General features: G+C 39.8%; 1 protein-coding gene across 1 annotated transcript in view; it reads right to left on the bottom strand.

Annotated features, from left to right (window-relative positions):
• Positions 1-14,475, bottom strand: part of LOC108933094 (interleukin-1 receptor accessory protein-like 1) — a 207,846-nt gene that overhangs the window by 144,244 nt on the left and 49,127 nt on the right. The gene's annotated exons all lie outside the window — the stretch shown is intronic.

The raw sequence follows: 14,475 nt of genomic DNA, 5'->3' as shown, positions 1-14,475 counted from the left end.
TAAAACTGTAGTAACCTCCTACAACCTCCATCGGCCCAGACCGTAACTCTGTCCGAGTCTCTGAACATTGGCTATCAGCTCCCCTTTTCTCAGGTGACCGCACTTTGGATACTCTGAAATTGACTCTGAGCTTCAGACCAACATCTCAGCTATCGGATATATCACAAGTACTTTTTCTTAGTGAAGAACAAGCATCAATTGACCAAAAAAGCCCATTCAGAGCAGCAGACCAAATCCCACACCATTAACTCAAGCAAGGTGGTATGGACACCCATACATTGACGGATCCACAGACACACAACACTTCTACGTTCAGGAAAAACTATACATCTTTGCCGCACAAATTATTTACCACCATTTTTCTCTTTTTTTCAAGTATAACTCTTGAGATATACAGAAACTAATTATCTCTGAACAATATTCACAAACCCAGCTAAAGTAGGGTAGTGTTTGAAAAGGTAAATATTAAATATTGATCTTCATGCAGGTAAAGCATTGTTGTCCTTTAAGGGAAAGAACGTGTGAATCTTTCCGTCCTGATCTTTGACACTTTCACACTCCAAGGACGCAAAACAAAGGTACTTCTATGCCAATGAGTGACTGCATGGGGCAAATGACTATTGAAAAATGTTGGTCATGGCTAGGCCATATTCAGCTGTGTTTACAGAGAAACTGTGGAACAAATGTAGTCTTTTTTTTCTTGGTGGCTGCTTTGGACAGCCTAATTATACACTATCTATTAAAAGTGCAATTAGCCCTTACCATCACTCAGGACCCTTCATATGCTAATAAGGCTTTTTCACAGGGATGTGTATTCTCCTTATAAGCTGGACAGATACAACATTGGCAGTAGTCTGGGGAAGGCTCATGTGGCAGCACAGTGGCACAGTGAGTAGCACTGCTGTCTTACAGCACCCGGGTGGTTTGAGAGGATGTGGGTTTGATCCCCACTCAGTCTGTGTGGAGTTTGCATGTTGTGTCTGTGGATTTCCTCCCACAGTCCAAAAACATGCTGTTCAGGTTCATCCATAGTGTGTGAGAGAGAGTGCGTTCACTTATGCATGGATGAGTTAACCATTGTAAGTCACCTTGGTGAATGAGGTGTGTGGGCTAAAACTACACAGAGTTCATTGAAAGCTTCTTTGGAAAACAGCATCTGCTAAATAAATGAAATGTAAATTATCTCACTGTCTAGCAAAAAAACTATTCCAGGACTGGGCTATTTGTGGCAAACATGCTCTCAGCTGCAAGTCAAAGGTCACATTTGCCTGCTGAAGCAAACGCTCAGCATGTGGTGCCAATGCACCGCTGAAAGAAGGATGGAAGCAAACTTTCAAAATTTTGTCTTCTAGGCCCTTAAGATCTCTTAGTCACAAGCCTATGCCAACTAACTAAGGTGTAGCAACATTCAAAGGGAAAAACTAACTGGCTAACCACTGCAAATAATGCGTCACAGTCAGGAGAATGAACAAGGTCAAAAAGTAGGAACACTGCACATAGAGGTGGTCCCCTACTTAACGATGGTTCGACTTACGATTTTTTCAACTTTACGATGGTGAGCTGGCAATAAACATTCAGCAGAAACCGTACTGTGAATTTAGATTTTTTCCTGGCAAGTGATATGGGGTGTGATACTCTATTGTGATGCTGGGCAGCGGAAGCAACCTGCATCTCCTAGTGTGTCACGCAGAGGTGTGTATTAGGTGTATTAAATGCATTTTCAGCTTATGATATGTTCGACTTACGATGGGTTTCATGGAACGTAACCCCATCATAAGTCAGGGTCCACTTGTAGTTCTTTAAAGATATAACGGAATGACAATAGATATACTGTAAGTAAGAATGCCTTCTGGTCCTAAATTCTCTACATGACTTATGTTTGGTCAGTATTATCATAGACTATTTCTCATATCTTTATCAACTTACAGTCTTATGTAGTCAAGTCAGCTTACAATGTTACGTTTGTGCAACAAGCCAAATACAATTGTTTACCATTTATTTCTCAAGGTATTTTTACTGTGCCAGTTTAGAGAGAGTACACTCAACCATCATATATGGTTTCTTCCCCCACAGTGGGATCAGTTTGATCATTTCTAGGGTATTCATTTCTATGCTTCCCTGGAAACAATGACTCTAGCGTTCCAGTAGGATTCGAATGTCAGTGGTTTGACTCCACTCTATCACGCTGACTATCTCCATCAATCTCAACTACCAGCTAAGGTGAATTAAAATCACAGCTCAGATAGATTCATTCATTTAAATACTTATTTTATTATTAATTTATTAAATAATATAAACGGCTTTAACAACATCAGTTACTTTGCCTCAACGTAATGAAGGTTATCTAATGAACATTTTTTGTAACACTGTACAGAATCTGTCATGGCATAGATTGAAAGACATAAGCAGTGATCCTGTGAACTTTATTTATTTCTACCATAAACATCTTTGAGTCAAATGTTTAAAGGGCCTCCTTCCAGGGTACTCTGTGCCTCAGATCCTGTCCTTCCAGGACAGGCTCTGAACCTTCACGACACTGCACAGCAAAAGAGGTTATTGATAATGGTTGGGTAAATGGATGAAAATAAAGCATTGACCTACATTCAGGCATAGGTTTGAATCTACATTAGGGATGCAGAGTTTGCATGTTCTTCCTATGTTCTCAATTCAAAGCCATGCATTGAAATAAACCGCTTCGATACCCTCCCTTACCATGAAAGGCACGAGTGGCTGAGAATTTAACTTCACAGCACTTGTCCCACTCTGAGAAATTCACTAAGTTTAAGTTATTTCTGTTGCTGTACTTTTCATTTGTTCCACCAAGCGAGGAATTTACACCAAGTTAAAGTACCTTTCACAGACCTTCCGGATGGCAGTGTTACAACCGTATCATGTCACCTGTTTGAGTGCCGGTTTACCACAACGGATGGTGCATGCAAGAGCAGGCAAATGTGTGGGAATGATGGGAATGGCACATTTTCAATAAGCAGGTTACAAAGTAAAGCCCTAATAGCCTCCCACTGAGATTGATGGTCTGTATCTCAACCAGATCACAATGAAGATAAATTCCACCCGTATGGAAAGTTGATACAGAGCAGAGGCGAGCAATCTCTAGGCCCAGCAAATATATCTCCCTTTATCACAGAATACATCAGACTGGGGGTGAATATTTGTGTGTGTGTGTGTGTGTGTGTGTGTGTGTGTGTGTGTGTGCTCTCTCACCAGTGTAAGTCTCTACATCGTGATATAAGGCTCTATCCCTTTCACACAAACCTGTAAAATACCATCATGTTGCCAAGTATCCAGAAAGGTATACAATGAACAACAGAGAACAAGGTACTGAATCAAAGCCAAAATATCCCACAGACATTCAGATTTATAAACAAGGCTGATGCTGATCTATCCATGCATCTTGAAGGTTTCTACATGTGATGTCTACTGACATGCTATAATAAGTATGAGCTAAATTGCAGCTGGATCACAGTTTGTAACACTTCAGTCTTTGGAACACAGTGTGTAGGAGCAGAGGAGACTCTAGTGAGCATTACTGTGTGGACTCACAATGCCCACATGCGGTAGATGTCAAAGGCAATGGCTTCATCGCCATGAAGCAATGTCAGTCTTAAGATGATGAGATGACGGTTCCGTCTGGCCATCTGATGAAGCAGACAGCAGCAGCTGTGAGGCATGGGCTGCTTGTGGAGAGCATGCCCCTTTCATGACAAACCCGGAAATTACAGCTTCTCACTTGAGGAAGCCAATGGCCATATCTAGCGAGAAGACCATCTGTCTTGCAAGGCTTCAAGTCTTTGGCAGAATGAGATTAACTCCAAGAATAAGCTTCATCTAAAGCTGAGTTTGTACATGATCTCCTTGCTCTGGGAAATTCATTACTATGTTATACACTGCATGTTGTATTTCTGATCTTTATAAGGTAATTTTTTTAGCACAAAAACTTGCCACAGTGGAAATCATTAAACACAACATCTACAGGTGAGCCTCTGATTTAATGGACCAAGAACACATTATTATAGGCAGAAATAATGTGTGCTATTGGTCAGCAAGATTCCAAAATTCCCATGCCCATATTACTTTGGCACTTGGAATATTGAGAATCCATGAGGTTTTCTCCACAGTTATCTCTTAGCTTGTGCTGCTTTAACTTCTCAACCTCTATTATCCTTTGTCTACTAGCTTTACCTGTTAAAACCTTGGAATTGTGCCAGCACTGCTTATATCCCTGCTGAACCTGAAATCCCAGTGCAGAGGCACAGACTCTTCACTGTCACTCTCTAGGGGCTAAAAAGTAGTTATCACTTTATCAGCAAAAGATCCACAAAACTCACTGAATATCAAACCAGTATCCTAAATACCCATAACTTGTTCAATCTCCTGGTAAAATACACACACACACACACACTTTCAGAACCGCTTGTCCCTTACGGGGTCACGGGGAACCGGAGCCTATCCGGCAACGCAGGGCGTAAGGCCAGAGGGGGAAGGGGACACACCCAGGACGGGACGCCAGTCCGCCGCAAGGCACCCCAAGCGGGACTCGAACCCCAGGCCCACCGGACAGCAGGACTGCGGTCCAACCCACTGCGCCACCGCACCCCCCCCGGTAAAATATTTACATTTATTCATTTAGCTGATGTTTTTCTCCAAAGTGACTTACAATGTTAAACTACTTACGATTTTTTAATTTGGATCCAAAGGTAGCAGGTTCAATCCCCACCTCCTGCTGTAGTGCCCATGAACAAGGTACTTACCCTAAATGAGTAAATAATTGTAAGTAACTTTAAATTGCTATGGAGAAAAGCATCAGCTAAATGAATAAATGTAAATTTACCCATTTCTACAGCAGGGCAATTTAGGGTAAGTACCTTTCCCAAGGGTGTTACAGCTAGAGGTGGAATTTAAACCTGCAACCTTTGGATCCAAAGGAAGCAGCTCTAACCACTATGCTAACAGCTGTCCCCATACCTTCACTTAATTTTCTGAGCCTCGTCTTCAGTTAAAGGAGGACTCAGACTCTTGCTTTTGCTGTAGGGAGGACATTACTGCAGTAGGACACTGACATAAGGTAAAGCAAACTGTAATTTGTGGGAAAAAATTCAACATACCCTTAATTAATTAGAACCTTGCTAACATGACACACCTTTACAATGAGTATTGAGAAGATTCATCTAATCTCCAGTTGCTCGTGGACCTATGAAAAGAACAGCAGCTGGCAAAGCTATTTCTGTCTCACGAATGTACCACCCATGTATTGGTCAGTTGCGATAGTAACAATGGAAGATATGTTATGTTTGACATTTTTGGCAGAGTGCAGAAGGAGATGGCAACCAGAAGTAATAACAGTCCATGAACACACAAGGTTTTAAGACTCCTTTTCACTCAGAGGGCATATTTGTCCTCTTTGTACATGGAAACTGGGCCTGATTAGACATGCAGCTCCAAACATAATGTGATGGGGCTTTTTGAACCACAGAGAGAAAACAAGCGGGAACAGCAAAGCGGACCCACATGCATGCTCCAAGGCGACGCGAAGCTCGTTGTGAGCATCGATTCGATTCTTTGAAAATAAATTTGATTAGATTACATCTTGCTGATACTCTGGCCCAGGGAAATCCATTTCAAACGTGAAAGCGAAGACAACCACAATGTGAGGCAGCCATGCAGAAGCAAAAACAAATGTGCGAGTTTGCTAGTATGATTTCATACACTCAGTACTCGTCATTTTTTCAACTGGTATTATAAATTTATAAAGTACATTATGTATATACTATATATATTAGCTGTAAAAGTGAAAATGAATATTATGCAAGCTGGATGGTGAGTATGCCAGCTTCTGGTGTGTATACAGCCTGTTAAGCACCACTATTGCCCTTGAACATGACAACTTAACAGGTACATTTGGAGACATTATGGCCTGACCAACAGCAATATTACTATTTTACTTGGCAGCAACCTTTATCTAAAATGACTCAAAAACATGCTGTTAATTCAGATATATATGAACTGAAGCCATTCAGCTGAAATGACTCACTGAAAAGTAAAGCACCAATGTTTCAGCTCTTAGGATAAAATTATGAATCTTCTGGTTACAGGTCCAAAACTGACTGTATTTGCAGTATGAAGTACCAGTAGTAACTCAACTTTTATTCATGGAGACCGATCTTAGAACTGATGTTCTTGTTAGCAACCACAGTGACCTTGCCAGTTTAAAGAAAACTTACTGTTGCTCAAGGGCAGAAAAATATATTAACTTTGTGTGAATGTTTGACACTGGTAACTGGCGTGAAGTTTGTATAACAGATCTTGTTGGTGACTGAGTGTAAGCAGTTTCAATTTTACCACTGTCTTTTACCACTGTTTCCTTTTCTGAACAACTGCTCAAGACTTACAGAGGACTTTGCGTCCACAAACCAAACAACGCACTGTACTTTCTCAATGGCAGACACCATCTATACTGAAGAGTTACTATAGGACATCTATGCAACTATGTCTCTCTTCCTGCTAATATAATGCACACATTGTATTTTCTATGAGATGTATGTTGCTTTGGAAAAAAGTGTCTGCTAAACGAATACATGTACATGTAGGACTACTAATGACCAACAGGGACGAAACTAGAAATTCTGGGTCCCCTGAAAAAATATTGTTCAGCCAAACACTCTTTAAATAAAATAAATTAAGTGCTACTGGAATTTTTGTGAGCTTCCTGTATGTGTGGCCCCTAGTCGTCACCACCATTGACCCCACTAGCGATGGCCCTGGTGACTAACATATCAATGAAATGCACATGAACAAAAACTGTTAGATTCTTCTCAAAAAATGCCATACTTTTCTGACAGTTATAATACATGAACGCCTTGTACCATATGATAAACGCTGTCCTTGAGTAGAACAACATGACAGAAGTACAGATGCACACAAAGCAGTTTAGTGTTCAGGGAATTTAGGTAAGGACTGGGTGTTTCTGAGCTCTGTCTTTTGGTGCCATCACTTAGTGGTAGCATCACCAAAGCACATAAAATGGCCCATTTCGTTGAGAGAAAGAAAAAAAGAAAAAGATTACCACTGGTGCAATGACATTATGTCAACGAAGGTGACTGAATGAAGACAAGACCTGAAATCCCAGGTATCCCATTGTGTCAGAAATACAAGCCACATCTATTTGTTCAAGAGGGCTCCTTTATCTAGATGACTTATGGCTGCTGTTTGCATCTCGTCCATTTGAAAATGTTGAGCGGTTTTAAGTCAGATACTGGAGGCTGTATTCCCAAATGCAACAGTCCACTCTTGTCTGTTAGGTGATGCAGGTTGCCTGTCCTGCCTACTTCTCAGGAAACTCAAAAGCAGCGTGAAGGGTTTGTGCAAACCTTACTGCTTTGCTACTGCCGTGAGCTTTAAAGGGAATCAATAACACTGAAACCGCAATCATTCCCAGGTCTTGAGAAAGGCCACTTTCCCTGTAAAGCTGTTACAACATCCTGTAGACACTGGATCTCGTCAAAATTTTGCCTTGTAGATTTTAAACAAGGGGCGAAATTATTTCCTGTATTAGCTGGAATAAAATGGTCAAATTCATTCAAGGCTAATACATATTTTTAATAGGCCGCAATGGATGATCAGGTGGTTAAATTTAACAGGTCTTTAAGACATTCAAATTGAAACGGACCTTTTTTTATAACCACTTCTCTATTAAAAAAAGAGCTTTTACAGCCTCAGGTAAAGGTTATCTTTTAACTGTGGCTGGGGTGTAATAGAGGTTAACAATCTGGATAAGTACACACCGGATGAGAACAGGCAAATTTTCTGTGGGAATGCAGTACAGAAAAGAAGGAAAAAAAAAAAAAAAAAAACTATGCCACACATTAGGACTTAATCAAAAGTTACATCACAGCAGAAGTTTAAAATTAGGCTTAGAAAATTGGGTTTCACAAAATAAAATTTCTACATCTCCATTAAAAAGGAATCCTAATACAGATGCAAGTAATTACCATACGGGTATAGTACACCTTTTAACACAATATTTAAAAACCTGAGTGAATACTGGTTTTGAAGCAACACTTTGTGATAATTTAGCTGTGCTTCTGCAGAACAATTCTATTAAATGCTGGAGAAAGGGGAAAAAAAAACCCACGCACTTTCCAAAACCGTCATGGGGAATTTACCTTGTGAGCGTCACAAATACCCTGCTGCTGCAAAGCCCTGACACACACTAGGTACCTAATTCCTCCATTTTTGGAGAGAACACATCAATAACAGAAAAGGAGAGAAATCCAGCTGATCTCAAAACAGGTCTCAAGTCAGAGCCAGCGATGAAGTCCAAGCATTGCAGTCCAGTACCTGGCAGCTTGACGGACGCGATTGATCATCTGTATAGAATATTGGTGTGACTGATCTGGGCATTTTGCATCTTACTGGACAAACACTAAACAATCAGTCACCAAAGATGACACCTTCCATTGATTGCATTCATCAGAATCTTTGTATCCATAAGAGTTGCAAAGAATTGTGTGCTCAGAGACCCAGTACAAAATAAAGTCGATCCTCTGCTTATGAACTTAACTGGGATTGAGAATTGGTTCATGAATAAGGCGTGTAAGTAGAATGTAACATGGGGTGGGCCAGGGGCTTGTCACCAGTTGTGAATTACTCACTAACAGTTCTAAATAAAGCTACATTCCTGTGAAAAAGTATTTGTTCCCATCCTGATTTCTTCTGTTTTGTGTGTATCTCATACTAAATTGTTTCAGAAATTAAAACAAAACCTAACATAAAACAAAGGCAACCTGAGTAAACACAAAATACAGTTTTTAAATGATAATGTTATTTATTGAAGCAAAAAAGTTATCCAGTACCAACTGGGCCTGTGTGAAAATGTACTTGCCCCCATAGTAGATTTCCCCAAATCTATCAAACTGCATTCATAGCGGTGAGGCAAAAACCACTGCTAACCCAGAAGAACATTAAGGCTTGTCTCAGTTTTGCCAAAACACACCTTGATGATCCTCAAACCTTTTGGGAGAATGTTCTGTGAACTAATGAGTGGAAAGTGGAACTGTTTGGAAGACAGGGGTCCCGTTACATCTAGTGTAAACCAAACACCAAATTCCATAAAAGAATATCATACTTTTGGTCAAGCATGGTGGTGGCAGTGTGATGAATTGGGGATTCTTTGCTGCTTCTTGGCCTGAGCAACTTGCAATAATTGAGGGAAATATGAATTCTGCTCTCTACCAGAAAATCCTAAATGAGAATATCCGTTCTACAGTCTGTAAGTTGAAACTGAAGCGCAACTGGATTATGCAGCAAGACAATGATCCAAAGAATAGCAGTAAGTCCATCTCTGAATGGCTCAAAAAAAAAAAAAATATTTTTTTTTTCTTCACTCAAAAGCAGAGTTTTCGCATGGCCTAGACAAAGTCTGACTTGAACCCAATTGACATGCTGTGGCAGGACCTTAAACGGGCAGTTCATGCTCGAAAACCCTCTAATGTGGCTTAACTAAAGCAGTTCTGCAAAAAACTGTGGGCCAAAACCCCACTACAGTGCTGTGAAAGACTGATCTCCAGTTATCAGAAGCACTTGGCAGCAGCTATTGCTGCTAAAGGTAGCAGACCGAGATTTTAAGTTTAAGGGGGCAATCAGTTTTTCACATGGGTAATAGGTGTTGGATAACTTTTTTTTTTTTTTGCTTAAATAAAACAAGTAAAAAATTCAAAACTGTATTCTGTGCTTACTCAGGTTGCCTTTGTTTTTTGTTGTTTTTCATTTGAAGATCAAAAACTATTTAGTATGAGATATACACAAAAACACAAGAAATCAGGATGGAGACAAATACTTTTTCACAGTGCTGTAACTGTGCAATGTATGCCGGCAAAAATGGTGATACTGGACTGAGTAACTGGAATTCAACAATCTCTTGTCTGTATGTGTATGTCTGCATCTATTGGTTAAATGCAATTTTTTTGGATTTTCATTTTGCTATTGGCATCTGCCAAATGAATAAATGTAATTATAAATGTCAGCAACCCAAACTGCTCTTCCTGGTGACAACAGTGGGTTTTTTAGAGAGGAACAGAGCAGGATAGTAAACTGGCTTTCTTTCTCTATCCCATTCCTTCCCTCTGGTGAGCTGAGGTGGCTCATGCCATGTTCCTGGGCGTTTTCTCTTGATAGATAGATGTATCTGTGACATGTCAATAAGAAAGTACAATAAAAAACCTTGGTTATACCTAGCTCAGGACATTTGTGCTCATCTAGGAGTCTGGGATACCTTTACCCTACGCATCACGCAAAATTCACAAATACCAAATACAGGCATAATTATGAGAAATAATAAGAACTTTTTTTTTTAAAAAAAGTTGTGTTACTTATCTTGAAGCTTAGACAACAACTGCACATCAAATCAGAGCTTCAGGTATTACGTGGAGGAGGAGGATGACGGAGAGGTGACACTTCACTGACAGCTCAAATCTGAGAGGTGTAGAAGCCTTAGGATCCTGTAGAGCTTGTTCACCTTCTGATCCCTTCTCCACTCTTTCAAAAAACATAAGGAAGTGCTTACTTCTGCCGTATGCTATCTGTCGGTACATTGAGTGAAGCTTTGGCGTATGATTGAAATTGGTATGCTAGCTCTATTTATGAAGAAAAAACTAGATCTGAAAAATGTATGTAAAGGGAAAAAGTTAGTTACTCGAAAAACTTTTGAGTAATTAGGGGAGTCATTGTACACATTGCTGTTTGTTATTCAAGTTTGATTACATTTATTTAGTATTTAAAATGAGTGACACAGACTCAGATGACTTAAAACATTCATATTTGTTTTTAAAAATGTATGTTACATTTATTCATTTAGCTGATGCTTTTCTCCGAAGTGACTTACAATATTAAGTTACTTACAATGGGTAGTTTTACTGGAGCGATTCAGGGTATGTATGTTGCTCAAATGTATTACAGCTAGAGGTAAAATTTGAGCCTGCCACCTTTGAGTACAAAGGCAGCAGCACCAACCACTGTGCTGCCAGCTACCCCCCAGCTGTTTTACTGTGTATCATTAAAATAAACATCAGTATTACTATTGTTATTTATTTCATTCATGCTGTTGCCCAAGTCGACGGCTGACAATGTTAGGCGTGTACAACATTATATTAACGTTATTTCAACAAGGAGACAGTTTTATGGAATAATTCAAGGTAAGTACCTTGAAAGAAAGAGGGAGATTTGAAATGGGGATGTACAGCTTGCAATGTGATGGCCCTTACCACGAAAGTACCTGCTGGTCCATGAAGTCTATTGCAACACTTATTGTAGGTTTCACTGATTAATGGACAGGAAAGTAGTTCAAAATTTGACAATGGTGCCTGTGAAACTAACTGGAATATCTGTCGGGGTTTGTTAAGTCATATCCTTTCAGAAGTTATTTCATTTTTCACGTGCTGAGTGAATGAGTGTGTGCTTCTTTGTACAGTTGTGTGCATTTTTCTCCTTTCTGTTGACTCCGCTGTATTATCATACATTGGCTAACAATAGTAACAGTTTGTTTTCCATATTGTGTAGGAAATCTGTAAGAGAATATGCATGGGTAATCACCTGCCCAGAATATTGACAGGCCCATTTTAGGATGTATAAATGTAGTCTGGGTTCCATTTCTGCTTGAATGCATAGTCTGAATTTAAAATAAAGGACATATGAATATAGTATAGTGATGTTTACTGCTTAGCATAATCACGAAATTGTAATTGCCTGTCCCCTTTCACAAAATAAATGAATTCTCAGAGCAAGAAAAATTGTTGGGGGAGATAAAATATGATCTGGTACAGCTAAGAAAATGGATGATTGCTGAAATTGGCTTTTAACAAAATCTGGCACTGTTTTTGTTGAATAATAAACCATAATCAGACAGCAGTAAATTACAAATAGCATGTCTGACCCCCGCATTTATCAGCAGTGCTGGATGAAGCTGTTAAAAAAAAAAGAGCTCAGCTATTATGAGAAACATTCTTTTTTATTTTATAATTTTAGAGAGCAGTTCCACTGTTTAAATCTTAAGCAAAGCAGAACAGTGGAAAAGGGACCTCTGGTGGGTTCACTGAGCAGCCAGTTGTTTTTATAAAATTTCCCAGAAAGACTGAAGCAGGAAAGATCCACCTGGTTAAAATAATTTTGATTCAGAAGAGGTGCAGAGTCATCTATGCACTGGGTGAGCTGGGAGGAAAAATGCTGCAGTCTTGAGGCGATGAGGATTGTAAAATGTGGACAAAGGATTGGCACAACATAATTCCATGGTACAATGACAACCATCATTTACATATCAGGGTCAGTTTGTTGCAATAAAACACCCCTTTAGGTGAATTCCCTTAATTAGGGGGTTGAATTATTTCTTATGGGGGGGGGGAAATCCAAAAAAAGCTATTTTATGCCTTACAATATTAACACTAACATCTTTTTGAAAGTTTGCAACAGAATTATTGCATACTCACTTATCAAAATTATTAAAACTATTTCCTTGACTAGTGCAGGAGAATTAATAATTTTCAAGCTGCCCCAGGCACCTTTAGATCCCGTCTCGTAAATCACAAGATGAACGCTTTATTTATGATAGCGTAAGCACTTTCACGTAAGAAAATATGCCCAAATGTTTAAAGTAACAGCTAATATTTACATGTTTATCCAGTTCATTTGAAAAAGTTTATATAGGACCTTACATTTGAGCCGTGAGACTTGATTTACCACGAGCGGTGTTGTGATTGGTTGAGACTGCCATTATGACAGGAAGTAGGAAGTAGGTAGTGTATGAGGTAGCTAGTTTTCTTACAGAAGAAGCTAGTGTCCGTGTACTTCGCAGAGCGAAGCACGTAGTAGGCAGTGAACACAACACCTGCCGTGCAAGAAAAATTAACACATTACTGGGAAAAAAGTACTATAGTACAGAATATTTAGCCCGTTATAAGAAAAAGTGCACATATTTTCATACATTTCTCACTGTATGGCACTCTGCTATATGAGGGCTGACTGTACAGGCTTTAACAGTGATGAGCTGCAATGAGCTGGACATTTTACAGTTGTTTAAAAGCTGGGCAACACTTCTCATTATGGAGGCCAGTATGGAAGCTGGACACAATAATTTGGGGGAAAAAAAAAAATTGAGAGGCTGAAAATACAGGGGCTCCCTAGATCGCTGACTGAGAATAAAGCAACAGCACAGCAACGCTCCGCTTTCCCACCAACCTCGCACCTCTCGCCTAATTAGCGACGGGAGCCTGCACGGACACTCCCCGTCTCCGCACAAGAAACACGCAACAGCTGCGGCTCCGAGTCTTGGCGAGAGCAGAAGCGTGCGACCTTAATTCTTTAACGCTCAAGTTTCTTGGAGACAGGAGCTTAAAGTTCAGCCTTGAATATTTCAACAGTCTTCGTTAGCTAAAAAGTGCTGAAGCAGCCCGGCTTAAATTTATTCCTGTCTGAAACTTTCTGCTACTTACAGCAATTAAAGGAGCTTGAGGTCACTACAGATGAAAATGTATTGACTGACTTCCCCTGGCAGTAATGCTTACTGTACATTTAGCTTAAAACAGAGCAAGAGTTTTTTCAGGCTCAGTGGTGGGGAAAAAAGAGAGGGAAAACAACTAGCAGCTCAGGGGTTTCCTCTCTGGTAAAATTCAGTTTCAAAACACCACAAAGGAATCCTCACCATCTGATCTTTCTCTTCATCACATCTATCCGAACAGAAACCAAAACTTTCCATTTGACTGTCCAAAACCGTACCGTCTTGACAGCATACATTTACGTTCATTTACGGTTTACAATGTATATGGTATGTACTGTATAAACAATGTAATGGGCGGCACGGTGGCACAGCAAGCTGCTGTCTCACAGCACCTGGGTGGTGCAAGAGGATGTGGGTTTGATCCTGGCTCAGTCTGTGCGGAGTTTGGATGTCCTCCCTGTGTCTTCGTGGGTTTCCTCCTGGTGCTCTGGTTTCCTCCCACAGTCCAAAGACATGCTGCCCATAGTGTGTGAGTGACAGGGAGAGTGTGTTCCACTGATGTCTGGATGAGTGACCCATAAGTGGTGTATCTAGCAGTGTAAATGACCTTGGTGAATAAGGTGTGTGGGCTGATAACGCTACATGGAGTTCATTGGAAGTCGCTTTGGAGAAAAGTGTCTGCTAAATAAATGAATTTAAATGTATACGTAAAAGAACTTGTGAAATCAGATTCTCAACTTGAAAAAAATTATAGAAAATAATAAAAAAAACTGGTAGTATTCGAAAGGTCTATTTTTAGTTCAAATGTAAGCCAAATTCTTTTTTGATGAAATTATTGAAATGCGGGCAGATTACTTTGACATACTTGGGAAGAAAATGTTCATACAGGTATAGTGCACAGCATAATAAACATGTCGTTGACCCAAGCATCTTACTCCTTTCTTTTAGCAAAAAATGGACATTTGAACTGTGTT

This window comes from Scleropages formosus, chromosome 1 (assembly GCF_900964775.1).
Source record: "Scleropages formosus chromosome 1, fSclFor1.1, whole genome shotgun sequence".
In the NCBI taxonomy this organism is placed as follows: Eukaryota; Metazoa; Chordata; class Actinopteri; order Osteoglossiformes; family Osteoglossidae; genus Scleropages; species Scleropages formosus.
Note: the sequence above shows the minus strand (reverse complement) of the source record. Positions and strands in the feature narration are given on the sequence as shown.